Below are 21920 nucleotides of genomic sequence, written 5' to 3'. Positions count from 1 at the left end.
CCAGCACATCAGCTTCTTCCCTGTCTTTGAACCGGGCCGCCTGCGCAAGGAATGCGAATGCGGTAATGCTTTTCGTGGAAGGATCAGAAGGGGGTAACTACACTCTCAAACAGAATGGCATATGATCAGAACGATGTTGGAGAAAAACTTTACAATGCTTTGCACAGTAATTAAATGGAATCGCATTGCATTGCACGACGAGAGAAGATTTATTCAAGCAAATTCGAAGGCAGGTTTGCACATGGGAAAGCAAGCAAGAAAGCTCCGTTCTTGTCGATGTCAAAGGCTGCAGTTGAACAGCAAAGCAGTTGCTGCCCAGTTTCGAACTGGGGACCTTTCGCGTGTGAGGCGAACGTGATGACCACTACACTACAGAAACAAGCCGCGGTCGCAGCCGCTGCAGCTCAGTGGCATCCAACACAGAAAGTTGAAGCCATTCTACCTTTCGCCTTTCTGTTTCCGTTAACTCGTTGTTTCATGGGACTTGTTTAATTTTGGCTATGTGGTGAGCATGGACGAAATACACCGAAGTATCTGTTTCCACGCGGTGTAACCCGGTAACGTTGTGTTGCTTACACCTGCTTTAAAGAATTACGTTTTTGCGGAGCTTACCGTCGCAGTCTGTGGCAAAATCATTTAGTCTGTTCGACGGCTCACGGGAAAGGTAGCATTGTGAAACACTGCAGAAACGAACGACTTCCTTACTTTTGCTCCGACTGACCATACTCCGTGAAAGTTTCCCAGATTCTCAGTTGAGGATTTTTGCAGCTGGAAGTTACCTCAGAAACCCTGTTAATTCGTAATGTATTGAGCGAATCGCAAAACAGAAAGCATTTAACACGGAACACAAACAAAACTGGAAAACCAAATGCATTTTCAGACACAGCGAGCATGAATGCTAAATGTGAGACAGTCCGGGGGCATGAGCCATAAAGTTATCACACAAATAACAACAGGGCAATTCCAAACTACTCTTTCAAACATACTGGAGCCTGAGTGCACCACCACTGCCCAGACAATGCTGCAAAGAGACAAAGAAAGAACATAATAAGAATGGGCCATAAAAAGTGAATTTCACCAATCACAGTCTCGATTAGATTACCTTTCCCTTCCGATGACTCCAGGACGGAAAAGGAGGAAGTGGGAGAAATTCAATAACATATGACATCGAAATACATTGGAACGATTTTCTCATTGGCCAGAAAACCAAATAACGACGAGTCGAGTCACCGTAGGACTCTGTTTCGCAACAACAGTCTCCATTCGGTTCCAGTAAAAGCTCAACTTGCCTGGAACAGAAAGCAACAGTGGAGCCGCTGGCGATTTTCCGCGCGGGAGGCGAACACGATCATGACAGCACAGACACTTTGGAAAATTCGGCACTTTCCCACACCGCAGGAAATTCCCCGGGAAGCAAACTCATTTTGCTTCTGTTTCAAACAGAAATGCAGCAGGGGAATGAAACAGCATTTAAACCAGCAGCTCCGCAGAAACGGCAGCGATGGGATTCGAACCCACCCCTCGGGCGAGACGGGAGCCTTAATCCAGCGCCTTAGACCGCTCGGCCACACTAGCAACACGCGCGCGAGTTCATTTTCTTGCACTTCCAATTGTTTTCCTGCATAACAACAGATGTAAACTCAAGTGAAAAAGGTTCCATGATCCCTCTCCGACTCGCACAGCTGCTGGGATGTGCCCGTCTACAATATCAATTTCTCAGCAGTTAACGATAGCCCATCAATCCAGACAAAAATCACTGGTAAGCTGAGTCTATCTTCTCAGACTGGATTCAGAAACAAATGTATCTGTGAGTGCGTGAGAATATATGATCGGTTATGATTGGGTCAAATTACCATGAGCTACTTGACATTACTGCAATTTCGATTCTTGCTTTGCTAAATGATTTCACCCATTGCTCGAAACAGGACAACTTACACGTTTACACGGAACATGAAACACACCGGACTACAGGGAAAATGCACAAAGCTGAGCAGGCCGTTTCCCAAATCATACCGTGCAGCATAGTTTCAGGCACTGTGTCTGTTTTGCAGAATAAGGTTCCCAAAGAATGTTCCATCCTAAAACCGGAGGTAGTATTACAATCCGAGAACGACAGATTACATTGTAAGGAAGGTCTGACCTCGGGGCCGGTTCGAGATGCCACTTTCCTTGCCTTTTACCTTAACCGTGCAATTTGCTGCAGAGATTATCACACCTGGACATGAGCCTCATGGATACCAACTGAGTTGGAAACCTGTGTGGGAATCGATGAGAAAAAAGCGACTCAATAAATTTTAACAAGTTCCATGGTGCTTTTTAGAAATGCAGTTTCTGTTCACCTCAATCCAAAAGGCAGTTTCTGAACATAGTAACAGAAGTCAAAAGGTAATTACCTCACCCCACCCCCAGTCCGGAAGAGGTGCTAACTGCCCTTGATTGCTGTTTGTTCATGATGTGAAGAGCTCTCACGCCTGAGTCACCGTCACGTCTCTGGTTGCTGAGTGAATCACAAAGAAGGACTTTCTCCAGAGCTGCAACTGCCTCACTTCCCCACTCGCCTTCCCCGTTTACATTTTCCTGCTCGTCAGTGATTTAAAGAAAACCAAATGGATGCGATGTCATTCTGTAGCCTCTCTGTCGATTCCTCCGTTTCAGTTCCAACGTGGCTTAGATCTCGGGGCGCACCTTAATACTAGCGACGCTATGAAAGCATAGGTCCAGATGTTCCTCTGAGAGTGTAATTTCTTTCATTGCTGTTGCTGATTGAATGAGCCACTAACGTGTGAACTGCTCCAAAACATGATTCAGGACCTCTGGTGCCAATTCTCGCACGTTGAATAACGACAGACACCTTCCAAATGAGGTCTTTCAGAGACGACTTTGGGATACATTTGACAGACAGACTAGTTGAAGAATCCGTGGTGCACTGTGACACCAGCACATCAGCTTCTTCCCTGTCTTTGAACCGGGCCGCCTGCGCAAGGAATGCGAATGCGGTAATGCTTTTCGTGGAAGGATCAGAAGGGGGTAACTACACTCTCAAACAGAATGGCATATGATCAGAACGATGTTGGAGAAAAACTTTACAATGCTTTGCACAGTAATTAAATGGAATCGCATTGCATTGCACGACGAGAGAAGATTTATTCAAGCAAATTCGAAGGCAGGTTTGCACATGGGAAAGCAAGCAAGAAAGCTCCGTTCTTGTCGATGTCAAAGGCTGCAGTTGAACAGCAAAGCAGTTGCTGCCCAGTTTCGAACTGGGGACCTTTCGCGTGTGAGGCGAACGTGATGACCACTACACTACAGAAACAAGCCGCGGTCGCAGCCGCTGCAGCTCAGTGGCATCCAACACAGAAAGTTGAAACCATTCTACCTTTCGCCTTTCTGTTTCCGTTAACTCGTTGTTTCATGGGACTTGTTTAATTTTGGCTATGTGGTGAGCATGGACGAGATACACCGAAGTATCTGTTTCCACGCGGTGTAACCCGGTAACGTTGTGTTGCTTACACCTGCTTTAAAGAATTACGTTTTTGCGGAGCTTACCGTCGCAGTCTGTGGCAAAATCATTTAGTCTGTTCGACGGCTCACGGGAAAGGTAGCATTGTGAAACACTGCAGAAACGAACGACTTCCTTACTTTTGCTCCGACTGACCATACTCCGTGAAAGTTTCCCAGATTCTCAGTTGAGGATTTTTGCAGCTGGAAGTTACCTCAGAAACCCTGTTAATTCGTAATGTATTGAGCGAATCGCAAAACAGAAAGCATTTAACACGGAACACAAACAAAACTGGAAAACCAAATGCATTTTCAGACACAGCGAGCATGAATGCTAAATGTGAGACAGTCCGGGGGCATGAGCCATAAAGTTATCACACAAATAACAACAGGGCAATTCCAAACTACTCTTTCAAACATACTGGAGCCTGAGTGCACCACCACTGCCCAGACAATGCTGCAAAGAGACAAAGAAAGAACATAATAAGAATGGGCCATAAAAAGTGAATTTCACCAATCACAGTCTCGATTAGATTACCTTTCCCTTCCGATGACTCCAGGACGGAAAAGGAGGAAGTGGGAGAAATTCAATAACATATGACATCGAAATACATTGGAACGATTTTCTCATTGGCCAGAAAACCAAATAACGACGAGTCGAGTCACCGTAGGACTCTGTTTCGCAACAACAGTCTCCATTCGGTTCCAGTAAAAGCTCAACTTGCCTGGAACAGAAAGCAACAGTGGAGCCGCTGGCGATTTTCCGCGCGGGAGGCGAACACGATCATGACAGCACAGACACTTTGGAAAATTCGGCACTTTCCCACACCGCAGGAAATTCCCCGGGAAGCAAACTCATTTTGCTTCTGTTTCAAACAGAAATGCAGCAGGGGAATGAAACAGCATTTAAACCAGCAGCTCCGCAGAAACGGCAGCGGTGGGATTCTAACCCACCCCTCGGGCGAGACGGGAGCCTTAATCCAGCGCCTTAGACCGCTCGGCCACACTAGCAACACGCGCGCGAGTTCATTTTCTTGCACTTCCAATTGTTTTCCTGCATAACAACAGATGTAAACTCAAGTGAAAAAGGTTCCATGATCCCTCTCCGACTCGCACAGCTGCTGGGATGTGCCCGTCTACAATATCAATTTCTCAGCAGTTAACGATAGCCCATCAATCCAGACAAAAATCACTGGTAAGCTGAGTCTATCTTCTCAGACTGGATTCAGAAACAAATGTATCTGTGAGTGCGTGAGAATATATGATCGGTTATGATTGGGTCAAATTACCATGAGCTACTTGACATTACTGCAATTTCGATTCTTGCTTTGCTAAATGATTTCACCCATTGCTCGAAACAGGACAACTTACACGTTTACACGGAACATGAAACACACTGGACTACAGGGAAAATGCACAAAGCTGAGCAGGCCGTTTCCCAAATCATACCGTGCAGCATAGTTTCAGGCACTGTGTCTGTTTTGCAGAATAAGGTTCCCAAAGAATGTTCCATCCTAAAACCGGAGGTAGTATTACAATCCGAGAACGACAGATTACATTGTAAGGAAGGTCTGACCTCGGGGCCGGTTCGAGATGCCACTTTCCTTGCCTTTTACCTTAACCGTGCAATTTGCTGCAGAGATTATCACACCTGGACATGAGCCTCATGGATACCAACTGAGTTGGAAACCTGTGTGGGAATCGATGAGAAAAAAGCGACTCAATAAATTTTAACAAGTTCCATGGTGCTTTTTAGAAATGCAGTTTCTGTTCACCTCAATCCAAAAGGCAGTTTCTGAACATAGTAACAGAAGTCAAAAGGTAATTACCTCACCCCACCCCCAGTCCGGAAGAGGTGCTAACTGCCCTTGATTGCTGTTTGTTCATGATGTGAAGAGCTCTCACGCCTGAGTCACCGTCACGTCTCTGGTTGCTGAGTGAATCACAAAGAAGGACTTTCTCCAGAGCTGCAACTGCCTCACTTCCCCACTCGCCTTCCCCGTTTACATTTTCCTGCTCGTCAGTGATTTAAAGAAAACCAAATGGATGCGATGTCATTCTGTAGCCTCTCTGTCGATTCCTCCGTTTCAGTTCCAACGTGGCTTAGATCTCGGGGCGCACCTTAATACTAGCGACGCTATGAAAGCACAGGTCCAGATGTTCCTCTGAGAGTGTAATTTCTTTCATTGCTGTTGCTGATTGAATGAGCCACTAACGTGTGAACTGCTCCAAAACATGATTCAGGACCTCTGGTGCCAATTCTCGCACGTTGAATAACGACAGACACCTTCCAAATGAGGTCTTTCAGAGACGACTTTGGGATACATTTGACAGACAGACTAGTTGAGGAATCCGTGGTGCACTGTGACACCAGCACATCAGCTTCTTCCCTGTCTTTGAACCGGGCCGCCTGCGCAAGGAATGCGAATGCGGTAATGCTTTTCGTGGAAGGATCAGAAGGGGGTAACTACACTCTCAAACAGAATGGCATATGATCAGAACGATGTTGGAGAAAAACTTTACAATGCTTTGCACAGTAATTAAATGGAATCGCATTGCATTGCACGACGAGAGAAGATTTATTCAAGCAAATTCGAAGGCAGGTTTGCACATGGGAAAGCAAGCAAGAAAGCTCCGTTCTTGTCGATGTCAAAGGCTGCAGTTGAAGAGCAAAGCAGTTTCTGCCCAGTTTCGAACTGGGGACCTTTCGCGTGTGAGGCGAACGTGATGACCACTACACTACAGAAACAAGCCGCGGTCGCAGCCGCTGCAGCTCAGTGGCATCCAACACAGAAAGTTGAAGCCATTCTACCTTTCGCCTTTCTGTTTCCGTTAACTCGTTGTTTCATGGGACTTGTTTAATTTTGGCTATGTGGTGAGCATGGACGAGATACACCGAAGTATCTGTTTCCACGCGGTGTAACCCGGTAACGTTGTGTTGCTTACACCTGCTTTAAAGAATTACGTTTTTGCGGAGCTTACCGTCGCAGTCTGTGGCAAAATCATTTAGTCTGTTCGACGGCTCACGGGAAAGGTAGCATTGTGAAACACTGCAGAAACGAACGACTTCCTTACTTTTGCTCCGACTGACCATACTCCGTGAAAGTTTCCCAGATTCTCAGTTGAGGATTTTTGCAGCTGGAAGTTACCTCAGAAACCCTGTTAATTCGTAATGTATTGAGCGAATCGCAAAACAGAAAGCATTTAACACGGAACACAAACAAAACTGGAAAACCAAATGCATTTTCAGACACAGCGAGCATGAATGCTAAATGTGAGACAGTCCGGGGGCATGAGCCATAAAGTTATCACACAAATAACAACAGGGCAATTCCAAACTACTCTTTCAAACATACTGGAGCCTGAGTGCACCACCACGGCCCAGACAATGCTGCAAAGAGACAAAGAAAGAACATAATAAGAATGGGCCATAAAAAGTGAATTTCACCAATCACAGTCTCGATTAGATTACCTTTCCCTTCCGATGACTCCAGGACGGAAAAGGAGGAAGTGGGAGAAATTCAATAACATATGACATCGAAATACATTGGAACGATTTTCTCATTGGCCAGAAAACCAAATAACGACGAGTCGAGTCACCGTAGGACTCTGTTTCGCAACAACAGTCTCCATTCGGTTCCAGTAAAAGCTCAACTTGCCTGGAACAGAAAGCAACAGTGGAGCCGCTGGCGATTTTCCGCGCGGGAGGCGAACACGATCATGACAGCACAGACACTTTGGAAAATTCGGCACTTTCCCACACCGCAGGAAATTCCCCGGGAAGCAAACTCATTTTGCTTCTGTTTCAAACAGAAATGCAGCAGGGGAATGAAACAGCATTTAAACCAGCAGCTCCGCAGAAACGGCAGCGGTGGGATTCTAACCCACCCCTCGGGCGAGACGGGAGCCTTAATCCAGCGCCTTAGACCGCTCGGCCACACTAGCAACACGCGCGCGAGGCCATTTTCTTGCACTTCCAATTGTTTTCCTGCATAACAACAGATGTAAACTCAAGTGAAAAAGGTTCCATGATCCCTCTCCGACTCGCACAGCTGCTGGGATGTGCCCGTCTACAATATCAATTTCTCAGCAGTTAACGATAGCCCATCAATCCAGACAAAAATCACTGGTAAGCTGAGTCTATCTTCTCAGACTGGATTCAGAAACAAATGTATCTGTGAGTGCGTGAGAATATATGATCGGTTATGATTGGGTCAAATTACCATGAGCTACTTGACATTACTGCAATTTCGATTCTTGCTTTGCTAAATGATTTCACCCATTGCTCGAAACAGGACAACTTACACGTTTACACGGAACATGAAACACACCGGACTACAGGGAAAATGCACAAAGCTGAGCAGGCCGTTTCCCAAATCATACCGTGCAGCATAGTTTCAGGCACTGTGTCTGTTTTGCAGAATAAGGTTCCCAAAGAATGTTCCATCCTAAAACCGGAGGTAGTATTACAATCCGAGAACGACAGATTACATTGTAAGGAAGGTCTGACCTCGGGGCCGGTTCGAGATGCCACTTTCCTTGCCTTTTACCTTAACCGTGCAATTTGCTGCAGAGATTATCACACCTGGACATGAGCCTCATGGATACCAACTGAGTTGGAAACCTGTGTGGGAATCGATGAGAAAAAAGCGACTCAATAAATTTTAACAAGTTCCATGGTGCTTTTTAGAAATGCAGTTTCTGTTCACCTCAATCCAAAAGGCAGTTTCTGAACATAGTAACAGAAGTCAAAAGGTAATTACCTCACCCCACCCCCAGTCCGGAAGAGGTGCTAACTGCCCTTGATTGCTGTTTGTTCATGATGTGAAGAGCTCTCACGCCTGAGTCACCGTCACGTCTCTGGTTGCTGAGTGAATCACAAAGAAGGACTTTCTCCAGAGCTGCAACTGCCTCACTTCCCCACTCGCCTTCCCCGTTTACATTTTCCTGCTCGTCAGTGATTTAAAGAAAACCAAATGGATGCGATGTCATTCTGTAGCCTCTCTGTCGATTCCTCCGTTTCAGTTCCAACGTGGCTTAGATCTCGGGGCGCACCTTAATACTAGCGACGCTATGAAAGCACAGGTCCAGATGTTCCTCTGAGAGTGTAATTTCTTTCATTGCTGTTGCTGATTGAATGAGCCACTAACGTGTGAACTGCTCCAAAACATGATTCAGGACCTCTGGTGCCAATTCTCGCACGTTGAATAACGACAGACACCTTCCAAATGAGGTCTTTCAGAGACGACTTTGGGATACATTTGACAGACAGACTAGTTGAAGAATCCGTGGTGCACTGTGACACCAGCACATCAGCTTCTTCCCTGTCTTTGAACCGGGCCGCCTGCGCAAGGAATGCGAATGCGGTAATGCTTTTCGTGGAAGGATCAGAAGGGGGTAACTACACTCTCAAACAGAATGGCATATGATCAGAACGATGTTGGAGAAAAACTTTACAATGCTTTGCACAGTAATTAAATGGAATCGCATTGCATTGCACGACGAGAGAAGATTTATTCAAGCAAATTCGAAGGCAGGTTTGCACATGGGAAAGCAAGCAAGAAAGCTCCGTTCTTGTCGATGTCAAAGGCTGCAGTTGAAGAGCAAAGCAGTTTCTGCCCAGTTTCGAACTGGGGACCTTTCGCGTGTGAGGCGAACGTGATGACCACTACACTACAGAAACAAGCCGCGGTCGCAGCCGCTGCAGCTCAGTGGCATCCAACACAGAAAGTTGAAGCCATTCTACCTTTCGCCTTTCTGTTTCCGTTAACTCGTTGTTTCATGGGACTTGTTTAATTTTGGCTATGTGGTGAGCATGGACGAGATACACCGAAGTATCTGTTTCCACGCGGTGTAACCCGGTAACGTTGTGTTGCTTACACCTGCTTTAAAGAATTACGTTTTTGCGGAGCTTACCGTCGCAGTCTGTGGCAAAATCATTTAGTCTGTTCGACGGCTCACGGGAAAGGTAGCATTGTGAAACACTGCAGAAACGAACGACTTCCTTACTTTTGCTCCGACTGACCATACTCCGTGAAAGTTTCCCAGATTCTCAGTTGAGGATTTTTGCAGCTGGAAGTTACCTCAGAAACCCTGTTAATTCGTAATGTATTGAGCGAATCGCAAAACAGAAAGCATTTAACACGGAACACAAACAAAACTGGAAAACCAAATGCATTTTCAGACACAGCGAGCATGAATGCTAAATGTGAGACAGTCCGGGGGCATGAGCCATAAAGTTATCACACAAATAACAACAGGGCAATTCCAAACTACTCTTTCAAACATACTGGAGCCTGAGTGCACCACCACGGCCCAGACAATGCTGCAAAGAGACAAAGAAAGAACATAATAAGAATGGGCCATAAAAAGTGAATTTCACCAATCACAGTCTCGATTAGATTACCTTTCCCTTCCGATGACTCCAGGACGGAAAAGGAGGAAGTGGGAGAAATTCAATAACATATGACATCGAAATACATTGGAACGATTTTCTCATTGGCCAGAAAACCAAATAACGACGAGTCGAGTCACCGTAGGACTCTGTTTCGCAACAACAGTCTCCATTCGGTTCCAGTAAAAGCTCAACTTGCCTGGAACAGAAAGCAACAGTGGAGCCGCTGGCGATTTTCCGCGCGGGAGGCGAACACGATCATGACAACACAGACAACACTTTGGAAAATTCGGCACCTTCCCACACCGCAGGAAATTCCCCGGGAAACAAACTCATTTTGCTTCTGTTTCAAACAGAAATGCAGCAGGGGAATGAAACAGCATTTAAACCAGCAGCTCCGCAGAAACGGCAGCGGTGGGATTCGAACCCACCCCTCGGGCGAGACGGGAGCCTTAATCCAGCGCCTTAGACCGCTCGGCCACACTAGCAACACGCGCGCGAGGCCATTTTCTTGCACTTCCAATTGTTTTCCTGCATAACAACAGATGTAAACTCAAGTGAAAAAGGTTCCATGATCCCTCTCCGACTCGCACAGCTGCTGGGATGTGCCCGTCTACAATATCAATTTCTCAGCAGTTAACGATAGCCCATCAATCCAGACAAAAATCACTGGTAAGCTGAGTCTATCTTCTCAGACTGGATTCAGAAACAAATGTATCTGTGAGTGCGTGAGAATATATGATCGGTTATGATTGGGTCAAATTACCATGAGCTACTTGACATTACTGCAATTTCGATTCTTGCTTTGCTAAATGATTTCACCCATTGCTCGAAACAGGACAACTTACACGTTTACACGGAACATGAAACACACCGGACTACAGGGAAAATGCACAAAGCTGAGCAGGCCGTTTCCCAAATCATACCGTGCAGCATAGTTTCAGGCACTGTGTCTGTTTTGCAGAATAAGGTTCCCAAAGAATGTTCCATCCTAAAACCGGAGGTAGTATTACAATCCGAGAACGACAGATTACATTGTAAGGAAGGTCTGACCTCGGGGCCGGTTCGAGATGCCACTTTCCTTGCCTTTTACCTTAACCGTGCAATTTGCTGCAGAGATTATCACACCTGGACATGAGCCTCATGGATACCAACTGAGTTGGAAACCTGTGTGGGAATCGATGAGAAAAAAGCGACTCAATAAATTTTAACAAGTTCCATGGTGCTTTTTAGAAATGCAGTTTCTGTTCACCTCAATCCAAAAGGCAGTTTCTGAACATAGTAACAGAAGTCAAAAGGTAATTACCTCACCCCACCCCCAGTCCGGAAGAGGTGCTAACTGCCCTTGATTGCTGTTTGTTCATGATGTGAAGAGCTCTCACGCCTGAGTCACCGTCACGTCTCTGGTTGCTGAGTGAATCACAAAGAAGGACTTTCTCCAGAGCTGCAACTGCCTCACTTCCCCACTCGCCTTCCCCGTTTACATTTTCCTGCTCGTCAGTGATTTAAAGAAAACCAAATGGATGCGATGTCATTCTGTAGCCTCTCTGTCGATTCCTCCGTTTCAGTTCCAACGTGGCTTAGATCTCGGGGCGCACCTTAATACTAGCGACGCTATGAAAGCACAGGTCCAGATGTTCCTCTGAGAGTGTAATTTCTTTCATTGCTGTTGCTGATTGAATGAGCCACTAACGTGTGAACTGCTCCAAAACATGATTCAGGACCTCTGGTGCCAATTCTCGCACGTTGAATAACGACAGACACCTTCCAAATGAGGTCTTTCAGAGACGACTTTGGGATACATTTGACAGACAGACTAGTTGAGGAATCCGTGGTGCACTGTGACACCAGCACATCAGCTTCTTCCCTGTCTTTGAACCGGGCCGCCTGCGCAAGGAATGCGAATGCGGTAATGCTTTTCGTGGAAGGATCAGAAGGGGGTAACTACACTCTCAAACAGAATGGCATATGATCAGAACGATGTTGGAGAAAAACTTTACAATGCTTTGCACAGTAATTAAATGGAATCGCATTGCATTGCACGACGAGAGAAGATTTATTCAAGCAAATTCGAAGGCAGGTTTGCACATGGGAAAGCAAGCAAGAAAGCTCCGTTCTTGTCGATGTCAAAGGCTGCAGTTGAAGAGCAAAGCAGTTTCTGCCCAGTTTCGAACTGGGGACCTTTCGCGTGTGAGGCGAACGTGATGACCACTACACTACAGAAACAAGCCGCGGTCGCAGCCGCTGCAGCTCAGTGGCATCCAACACAGAAAGTTGAAGCCATTCTACCTTTCGCCTTTCTGTTTCCGTTAACTCGTTGTTTCATGGGACTTGTTTAATTTTGGCTATGTGGTGAGCATGGACGAGATACACCGAAGTATCTGTTTCCACGCGGTGTAACCCGGTAACGTTGTGTTGCTTACACCTGCTTTAAAGAATTACGTTTTTGCGGAGCTTACCGTCGCAGTCTGTGGCAAAATCATTTAGTCTGTTCGACGGCTCACGGGAAAGGTAGCATTGTGAAACACTGCAGAAACGAACGACTTCCTTACTTTTGCTCCGACTGACCATACTCCGTGAAAGTTTCCCAGATTCTCAGTTGAGGATTTTTGCAGCTGGAAGTTACCTCAGAAACCCTGTTAATTCGTAATGTATTGAGCGAATCGCAAAACAGAAAGCATTTAACACGGAACACAAACAAAACTGGAAAACCAAATGCATTTTCAGACACAGCGAGCATGAATGCTAAATGTGAGACAGTCCGGGGGCATGAGCCATAAAGTTATCACACAAATAACAACAGGGCAATTCCAAACTACTCTTTCAAACATACTGGAGCCTGAGTGCACCACCACGGCCCAGACAATGCTGCAAAGAGACAAAGAAAGAACATAATAAGAATGGGCCATAAAAAGTGAATTTCACCAATCACAGTCTCGATTAGATTACCTTTCCCTTCCGATGACTCCAGGACGGAAAAGGAGGAAGTGGGAGAAATTCAATAACATATGACATCGAAATACATTGGAACGATTTTCTCATTGGCCAGAAAACCAAATAACGACGAGTCGAGTCACCGTAGGACTCTGTTTCGCAACAACAGTCTCCATTCGGTTCCAGTAAAAGCTCAACTTGCCTGGAACAGAAAGCAACAGTGGAGCCGCTGGCGATTTTCCGCGCGGGAGGCGAACACGATCATGACAGCACAGACAACACTTTGGAAAATTCGGCACCTTCCCACACCGCAGGAAATTCCCCGGGAAACAAACTCATTTTGCTTCTGTTTCAAACAGAAATGCAGCAGGGGAATGCAACAGCATTTAAACCAGCAGCTCCGCAGAAACGGCAGCGGTGGGATTCGAACCCACCCCTCGGGCGAGACGGGAGCCTTAATCCAGCGCCTTAGACCGCTCGGCCACACTAGCAACACGCGCGCGAGGCCATTTTCTTGCACTTCCAATTGTTTTCCTGCATAACAACAGATGTAAACTCAAGTGAAAAAGGTTCCATGATCCCTCTCCGACTCGCACAGCTGCTGGGATGTGCCCGTCTACAATATCAATTTCTCAGCAGTTAACGATAGCCCATCAATCCAGACAAAAATCACTGGTAAGCTGAGTCTATCTTCTCAGACTGGATTCAGAAACAAATGTATCTGTGAGTGCGTGAGAATATATGATCGGTTATGATTGGGTCAAATTACCATGAGCTACTTGACATTACTGCAATTTCGATTCTTGCTTTGCTAAATGATTTCACCCATTGCTCGAAACAGGACAACTTACACGTTTACACGGAACATGAAACACACCGGACTACAGGGAAAATGCACAAAGCTGAGCAGGCCGTTTCCCAAATCATACCGTGCAGCATAGTTTCAGGCACTGTGTCTGTTTTGCAGAATAAGGTTCCCAAAGAATGTTCCATCCTAAAACCGGAGGTAGTATTACAATCCGAGAACGACAGATTACATTGTAAGGAAGGTCTGACCTCGGGGCCGGTTCGAGATGCCACTTTCCTTGCCTTTTACCTTAACCGTGCAATTTGCTGCAGAGATTATCACACCTGGACATGAGCCTCATGGATACCAACTGAGTTGGAAACCTGTGTGGGAATCGATGAGAAAAAAGCGACTCAATAAATTTTAACAAGTTCCATGGTGCTTTTTAGAAATGCAGTTTCTGTTCACCTCAATCCAAAAGGCAGTTTCTGAACATAGTAACAGAAGTCAAAAGGTAATTACCTCACCCCACCCCCAGTCCGGAAGAGGTGCTAACTGCCCTTGATTGCTGTTTGTTCATGATGTGAAGAGCTCTCACGCCTGAGTCACCGTCACGTCTCTGGTTGCTGAGTGAATCACAAAGAAGGACTTTCTCCAGAGCTGCAACTGCCTCACTTCCCCACTCGCCTTCCCCGTTTACATTTTCCTGCTCGTCAGTGATTTAAAGAAAAGCAAATGGATGCGATGTCATTCTGTAGCCTCTCTGTCGATTCCTCCGTTTCAGTTCCAACGTGGCTTAGATCTCGGGGCGCACCTTAATACTAGCGACGCTATGAAAGCACAGGTCCAGATGTTCCTCTGAGAGTGTAATTTCTTTCATTGCTGTTGCTGATTGAATGAGCCACTAACGTGTGAACTGCTCCAAAACATGATTCAGGACGTCTGGTGCCAATTCTCGCACGTTGAATAACGACAGACACCTTCCAAATGAGGTCTTTCAGAGACGACTTTGGGATACATTTGACAGACAGACTAGTTGAAGAATCCGTGGTGCACTGTGACACCAGCACATCAGCTTCTTCCCTGTCTTTGAACCGGGCCGCCTGCGCAAGGAATGCGAATGCGGTAATGCTTTTCGTGGAAGGATCAGAAGGGGGTAACTACACTCTCAAACAGAATGGCATATGATCAGAACGATGTTGGAGAAAAACTTTACAATGCTTTGCACAGTAATTAAATGGAATCGCATTGCATTGCACGACGAGAGAAGATTTATTCAAGCAAATTCGAAGGCAGGTTTGCACATGGGAAAGCAAGCAAGAAAGCTCCGTTCTTGTCGATGTCAAAGGCTGCAGTTGAAGAGCAAAGCAGTTTCTGCCCAGTTTCGAACTGGGGACCTTTCGCGTGTGAGGCGAACGTGATGACCACTACACTACAGAAACAAGCCGCGGTCGCAGCCGCTGCAGCTCAGTGGCATCCAACACAGAAAGTTGAAGCCATTCTACCTTTCGCCTTTCTGTTTCCGTTAACTCGTTGTTTCATGGGACTTGTTTAATTTTGGCTATGTGGTGAGCATGGACGAGATACACCGAAGTATCTGTTTCCACGCGGTGTAACCCGGTAACGTTGTGTTGCTTACACCTGCTTTAAAGAATTACGTTTTTGCGGAGCTTACCGTCGCAGTCTGTGGCAAAATCATTTAGTCTGTTCGACGGCTCACGGGAAAGGTAGCATTGTGAAACACTGCAGAAACGAACGACTTCCTTACTTTTGCTCCGACTGACCATACTCCGTGAAAGTTTCCCAGATTCTCAGTTGAGGATTTTTGCAGCTGGAAGTTACCTCAGAAACCCTGTTAATTCGTAATGTATTGAGCGAATCGCAAAACAGAAAGCATTTAACACGGAACACAAACAAAACTGGAAAACCAAATGCATTTTCAGACACAGCGAGCATGAATGCTAAATGTGAGAGTGTCGGGGGGCATGAGCCATAAAGTTATCACACAAATAACAACAGGGCAATTCCAAACTACTCTTTCAAACATACTGGAGCCTGAGTGCACCACCACTGCCCAGACAATGCTGCAAAGAGACAAAGAAAGAACATAATAAGAATGGGCCATAAAAAGTGAATTTCACCAATCACAGTCTCGATTAGATTACCTTTCCCTTCCGATGACTCCAGGACGGAAAAGGAGGAAGTGGGAGAAATTCAATAACATATGACATCGAAATACATTGGAACGATTTTCTCATTGGCCAGAAAACCAAATAACGACGAGTCGAGTCACCGTAGGACTCTGTTTCGCAACAACAGTCTCCATTCGGTTCCAGTAAAAGCTCAACTTGCCTGGAACAGAAAGCAACAGTGGAGCCGCTGGCGATTTTCCGCGCGGGAGGCGAACACGATCATGACAGCACAGACACTTTGGAAAATTCGGCACTTTCCCACACCGCAGGAAATTCCCCGGGAAGCAAACTCATTTTGCTTCTGTTTCAAACAGAAATGCAGCAGGGGAATGAAACAGCATTTAAACCAGCAGCTCCGCAGAAACGGCAGCGGTGGGATTCTAACCCACCCCTCGGGCGAGACGGGAGCCTTAATCCAGCGCCTTAGACCGCTCGGCCACACTAGCAACACGCGCGCGAGGCCATTTTCTTGCACTTCCAATTGTTTTCCTGCATAACAACAGATGTAAACTCAAGTGAAAAAGGTTCCATGATCCCTCTCCGACTCGCACAGCTGCTGGGATGTGCCCGTCTACAATATCAATTTCTCAGCAGTTAACGATAGCCCATCAATCCAGACAAAAATCACTGGTAAGCTGAGTCTATCTTCTCAGACTGGATTCAGAAACAAATGTATCTGTGAGTGCGTGAGAATATATGATCGGTTATGATTGGGTCAAATTACCATGAGCTACTTGACATTACTGCAATTTCGATTCTTGCTTTGCTAAATGATTTCACCCATTGCTCGAAACAGGACAACTTACACGTTTACACGGAACATGAAACACACCGGACTACAGGGAAAATGCACAAAGCTGAGCAGGCCGTTTCCCAAATCATACCGTGCAGCATAGTTTCAGGCACTGTGTCTGTTTTGCAGAATAAGGTTCCCAAAGAATGTTCCATCCTAAAACCGGAGGTAGTATTACAATCCGAGAACGACAGATTACATTGTAAGGAAGGTCTGACCTCGGGGCCGGTTCGAGATGCCACTTTCCTTGCCTTTTACCTTAACCGTGCAATTTGCTGCAGAGATTATCACACCTGGACATGAGCCTCATGGATACCAACTGAGTTGGAAACCTGTGTGGGAATCGATGAGAAAAAAGCGACTCAATAAATTTTAACAAGTTCCATGGTGCTTTTTAGAAATGCAGTTTCTGTTCACCTCAATCCAAAAGGCAGTTTCTGAACATAGTAACAGAAGTCAAAAGGTAATTACCTCACCCCACCCCCAGTCCGGAAGAGGTGCTAACTGCCCTTGATTGCTGTTTGTTCATGATGTGAAGAGCTCTCACGCCTGAGTCACCGTCACGTCTCTGGTTGCTGAGTGAATCACAAAGAAGGACTTTCTCCAGAGCTGCAACTGCCTCACTTCCCCACTCGCCTTCCCCGTTTACATTTTCCTGCTCGTCAGTGATTTAAAGAAAAGCAAATGGATGCGATGTCATTCTGTAGCCTCTCTGTCGATTCCTCCGTTTCAGTTCCAACGTGGCTTAGATCTCGGGGCGCACCTTAATACTAGCGACGCTATGAAAGCACAGGTCCAGATGTTCCTCTGAGAGTGTAATTTCTTTCATTGCTGTTGCTGATTGAATGAGCCACTAACGTGTGAACTGCTCCAAAACATGATTCAGGACCTCTGGTGCCAATTCTCGCACGTTGAATAACGACAGACACCTTCCAAATGAGGTCTTTCAGAGACGACTTTGGGATACATTTGACAGACAGACTAGTTGAAGAATCCGTGGTGCACTGTGACACCAGCACATCAGCTTCTTCCCTGTCTTTGAACCGGGCCGCCTGCGCAAGGAATGCGAATGCGGTAATGCTTTTCGTGGAAGGATCAGAAGGGGGTAACTACACTCTCAAACAGAATGGCATATGATCAGAACGATGTTGGAGAAAAACTTTACAATGCTTTGCACAGTAATTAAATGGAATCGCATTGCATTGCACGACGAGAGAAGATTTATTCAAGCAAATTCGAAGGCAGGTTTGCACATGGGAAAGCAAGCAAGAAAGCTCCGTTCTTGTCGATGTCAAAGGCTGCAGTTGAAGAGCAAAGCAGTTTCTGCCCAGTTTCGAACTCGGGACCTTTCGCGTGTGAGGCGAACGTGATGACCACTACACTACAGAAACAAGCCGCGGTCGCAGCCGCTGCAGCTCAGTGGCATCCAACACAGAAAGTTGAAGCCATTCTACCTTTCGCCTTTCTGTTTCCGTAAACTCGTTGTTTCATGGGACTTGTTTAATTTTGGCTATGTGGTGAGCATGGACGAGATACACCGAAGTATCTGTTTCCACGCGGTGTAACCCGGTAACGTTGTGTTGCTTACACCTGCTTTAAAGAATTACGTTTTTGCGGAGCTTACCGTCGCAGTCTGTGGCAAAATCATTTAGTCTGTTCGACGGCTCACGGGAAAGGTAGCATTGTGAAACACTGCAGAAACGAACGACTTCCTTACTTTTGCTCCGACTGACCATACTCCGTGAAAGTTTCCCAGATTCTCAGTTGAGGATTTTTGCAGCTGGAAGTTACCTCAGAAACCCTGTTAATTCGTAATGTATTGAGCGAATCGCAAAACAGAAAGCATTTAACACGGAACACAAACAAAACTGGAAAACCAAATGCATTTTCAGACACAGCGAGCATGAATGCTAAATGTGAGACAGTCCGGGGGCATGAGCCATAAAGTTATCACACAAATAACAACAGGGCAATTCCAAACTACTCTTTCAAACATACTGGAGCCTGAGTGCACCACCACGGCCCAGACAATGCTGCAAAGAGACAAAGAAAGAACATAATAAGAATGGGCCATAAAAAGTGAATTTCACCAATCACAGTCTCGATTAGATTACCTTTCCCTTCCGATGACTCCAGGACGGAAAAGGAGGAAGTGGGAGAAATTCAATAACATATGACATCGAAATACATTGGAACGATTTTCTCATTGGCCAGAAAACCAAATAACGACGAGTCGAGTCACCGTAGGACTCTGTTTCGCAACAACAGTCTCCATTCGGTTCCAGTAAAAGCTCAACTTGCCTGGAACAGAAAGCAACAGTGGAGCCGCTGGCGATTTTCCGCGCGGGAGGCGAACACGATCATGACAGCACAGACACTTTGGAAAATTCGGCACTTTCCCACACCGCAGGAAATTCCCCGGGAAGCAAACTCATTTTGCTTCTGTTTCAAACAGAAATGCAGCAGGGGAATGAAACAGCATTTAAACCAGCAGCTCCGCAGAAACGGCAGCGGTGGGATTCTAACCCACCCCTCGGGCGAGACGGGAGCCTTAATCCAGCGCCTTAGACCGCTCGGCCACACTAGCAACACGCGCGCGAGGCCATTTTCTTGCACTTCCAATTGTTTTCCTGCATAACAACAGATGTAAACTCAAGTGAAAAAGGTTCCATGATCCCTCTCCGACTCGCACAGCTGCTGGGATGTGCCCGTCTACAATATCAATTTCTCAGCAGTTAACGATAGCCCATCAATCCAGACAAAAATCACTGGTAAGCTGAGTCTATCTTCTCAGACTGGATTCAGAAACAAATGTATCTGTGAGTGCGTGAGAATATATGATCGGTTATGATTGGGTCAAATTACCATGAGCTACTTGACATTACTGCAATTTCGATTCTTGCTTTGCTAAATGATTTCACCCATTGCTCGAAACAGGACAACTTACACGTTTACACGGAACATGAAACACACCGGACTACAGGGAAAATGCACAAAGCTGAGCAGGCCGTTTCCCAAATCATACCGTGCAGCATAGTTTCAGGCACTGTGTCTGTTTTGCAGAATAAGGTTCCCAAAGAATGTTCCATCCTAAAACCGGAGGTAGTATTACAATCCGAGAACGACAGATTACATTGTAAGGAAGGTCTGACCTCGGGGCCGGTTCGAGATGCCACTTTCCTTGCCTTTTACCTTAACCGTGCAATTTGCTGCAGAGATTATCACACCTGGACATGAGCCTCATGGATACCAACTGAGTTGGAAACCTGTGTGGGAATCGATGAGAAAAAAGCGACTCAATAAATTTTAACAAGTTCCATGGTGCTTTTTAGAAATGCAGTTTCTGTTCACCTCAATCCAAAAGGCAGTTTCTGAACATAGTAACAGAAGTCAAAAGGTAATTACCTCACCCCACCCCCAGTCCGGAAGAGGTGCTAACTGCCCTTGATTGCTGTTTGTTCATGATGTGAAGAGCTCTCACGCCTGAGTCACCGTCACGTCTCTGGTTGCTGAGTGAATCACAAAGAAGGACTTTCTCCAGAGCTGCAACTGCCTCACTTCCCCACTCGCCTTCCCCGTTTACATTTTCCTGCTCGTCAGTGATTTAAAGAAAACCAAATGGATGCGATGTCATTCTGTAGCCTCTCTGTCGATTCCTCCGTTTCAGTTCCAACGTGGCTTAGATCTCGGGGCGCACCTTAATACTAGCGACGCTATGAAAGCACAGGTCCAGATGTTCCTCTGAGAGTGTAATTTCTTTCATTGCTGTTGCTGATTGAATGAGCCACTAACGTGTGAACTGCTCCAAAACATGATTCAGGACCTCTGGTGCCAATTCTCGCACGTTGAATAACGACAGACACCTTCCAAATGAGGTCTTTCAGAGACGACTTTGGGATACATTTGACAGACAGACTAGTTGAAGAATCCGTGGTGCACTGTGACACCAGCACATCAGCTTCTTCCCTGTCTTTGAACCGGGCCGCCTGCGCAAGGAATGCGAATGCGGTAATGCTTTTCGTGGAAGGATCAGAAGGGGGTAACTACACTCTCAAACAGAATGGCATATGATCAGAACGATGTTGGAGAAAAACTTTACAATGCTTTGCACAGTAATTAAATGGAATCGCATTGCATTGCACGACGAGAGAAGATTTATTCAAGCAAATTCGAAGGCAGGTTTGCACATGGGAAAGCAAGCAAGAAAGCTCCGTTCTTGTCGATGTCAAAGGCTGCAGTTGAAGAGCAAAGCAGTTTCTGCCCAGTTTCGAACTGGGGACCTTTCGCGTGTGAGGCGAACGTGATGACCACTACACTACAGAAACAAGCCGCGGTCGCAGCCGCTGCAGCTCAGTGGCATCCAACACAGAAAGTTGAAGCCATTCTACCTTTCGCCTTTCTGTTTCCGTTAACTCGTTGTTTCATGGGACTTGTTTAATTTTGGCTATGTGGTGAGCATGGACGAGATACACCGAAGTATCTGTTTCCACGCGGTGTAACCCGGTAACGTTGTGTTGCTTACACCTGCTTTAAAGAATTACGTTTTTGCGGAGCTTACCGTCGCAGTCTGTGGCAAAATCATTTAGTCTGTTCGACGGCTCACGGGAAAGGTAGCATTGTGAAACACTGCAGAAACGAACGACTTCCTTACTTTTGCTCCGACTGACCATACTCCGTGAAAGTTTCCCAGATTCTCAGTTGAGGATTTTTGCAGCTGGAAGTTACCTCAGAAACCCTGTTAATTCGTAATGTATTGAGCGAATCGCAAAACAGAAAGCATTTAACACGGAACACAAACAAAACTGGAAAACCAAATGCATTTTCAGACACAGCGAGCATGAATGCTAAATGTGAGACAGTCCGGGGGCATGAGCCATAAAGTTATCACACAAATAACAACAGGGCAATTCCAAACTACTCTTTCAAACATACTGGAGCCTGAGTGCACCACCACTGCCCAGACAATGCTGCAAAGAGACAAAGAAAGAACATAATAAGAATGGGCCATAAAAAGTGAATTTCACCAATCACAGTCTCGATTAGATTACCTTTCCCTTCCGATGACTCCAGGACGGAAAAGGAGGAAGTGGGAGAAATTCAATAACATATGACATCGAAATACATTGGAACGATTTTCTCATTGGCCAGAAAACCAAATAACGACGAGTCGAGTCACCGTAGGACTCTGTTTCGCAACAACAGTCTCCATTCGGTTCCAGTAAAAGCTCAACTTGCCTGGAACAGAAAGCAACAGTGGAGCCGCTGGCGATTTTCCGCGCGGGAGGCGAACACGATCATGACAGCACAGACACTTTGGAAAAT

General features: G+C 46.0%; 8 non-coding genes across 8 annotated transcripts; all 8 read right to left on the bottom strand.

Annotated features, from left to right (window-relative positions):
• Nucleotides 1-306: 306 nt before the first annotated feature.
• trnav-cac (transfer RNA valine (anticodon CAC)) lies at nt 307-379 on the bottom strand. The gene has a single exon. It is a non-coding gene; the product is annotated as a tRNA-Val (tRNA).
• Nucleotides 380-3240: 2861 nt separating this feature from the next.
• On the bottom strand, nt 3241-3313 carry trnav-cac (transfer RNA valine (anticodon CAC)). Its single transcript has one exon. It is a non-coding gene; the product is annotated as a tRNA-Val (tRNA).
• A 2861-nt stretch (nt 3314-6174) lies between these two features.
• trnav-cac (transfer RNA valine (anticodon CAC)) lies at nt 6175-6247 on the bottom strand. Its single transcript has one exon. It is a non-coding gene; the product is annotated as a tRNA-Val (tRNA).
• A 2861-nt stretch (nt 6248-9108) lies between these two features.
• Nucleotides 9109-9181, bottom strand: trnav-cac (transfer RNA valine (anticodon CAC)). Its single transcript has one exon. It is a non-coding gene; the product is annotated as a tRNA-Val (tRNA).
• A 2864-nt stretch (nt 9182-12045) lies between these two features.
• trnav-cac (transfer RNA valine (anticodon CAC)) lies at nt 12046-12118 on the bottom strand. Its single transcript has one exon. It is a non-coding gene; the product is annotated as a tRNA-Val (tRNA).
• Nucleotides 12119-14982: 2864 nt separating this feature from the next.
• trnav-cac (transfer RNA valine (anticodon CAC)) lies at nt 14983-15055 on the bottom strand. Its single transcript has one exon. It is a non-coding gene; the product is annotated as a tRNA-Val (tRNA).
• Nucleotides 15056-17916: 2861 nt separating this feature from the next.
• trnav-cac (transfer RNA valine (anticodon CAC)) lies at nt 17917-17989 on the bottom strand. The gene has a single exon. It is a non-coding gene; the product is annotated as a tRNA-Val (tRNA).
• A 2861-nt stretch (nt 17990-20850) lies between these two features.
• Nucleotides 20851-20923, bottom strand: trnav-cac (transfer RNA valine (anticodon CAC)). The gene has a single exon. It is a non-coding gene; the product is annotated as a tRNA-Val (tRNA).
• Between the last annotated feature and the right edge of the window lie 997 nt (nt 20924-21920).

This window comes from Chiloscyllium punctatum, unplaced genomic scaffold, assembly GCF_047496795.1.
Source record: "Chiloscyllium punctatum isolate Juve2018m unplaced genomic scaffold, sChiPun1.3 scaffold_204, whole genome shotgun sequence".
NCBI lineage: Eukaryota > Metazoa > Chordata > Chondrichthyes > Orectolobiformes > Hemiscylliidae > Chiloscyllium > Chiloscyllium punctatum.
The sequence above is the reverse complement of the archived record's forward strand: the minus strand, read 5'-3'. Positions and strand labels throughout refer to the sequence as shown.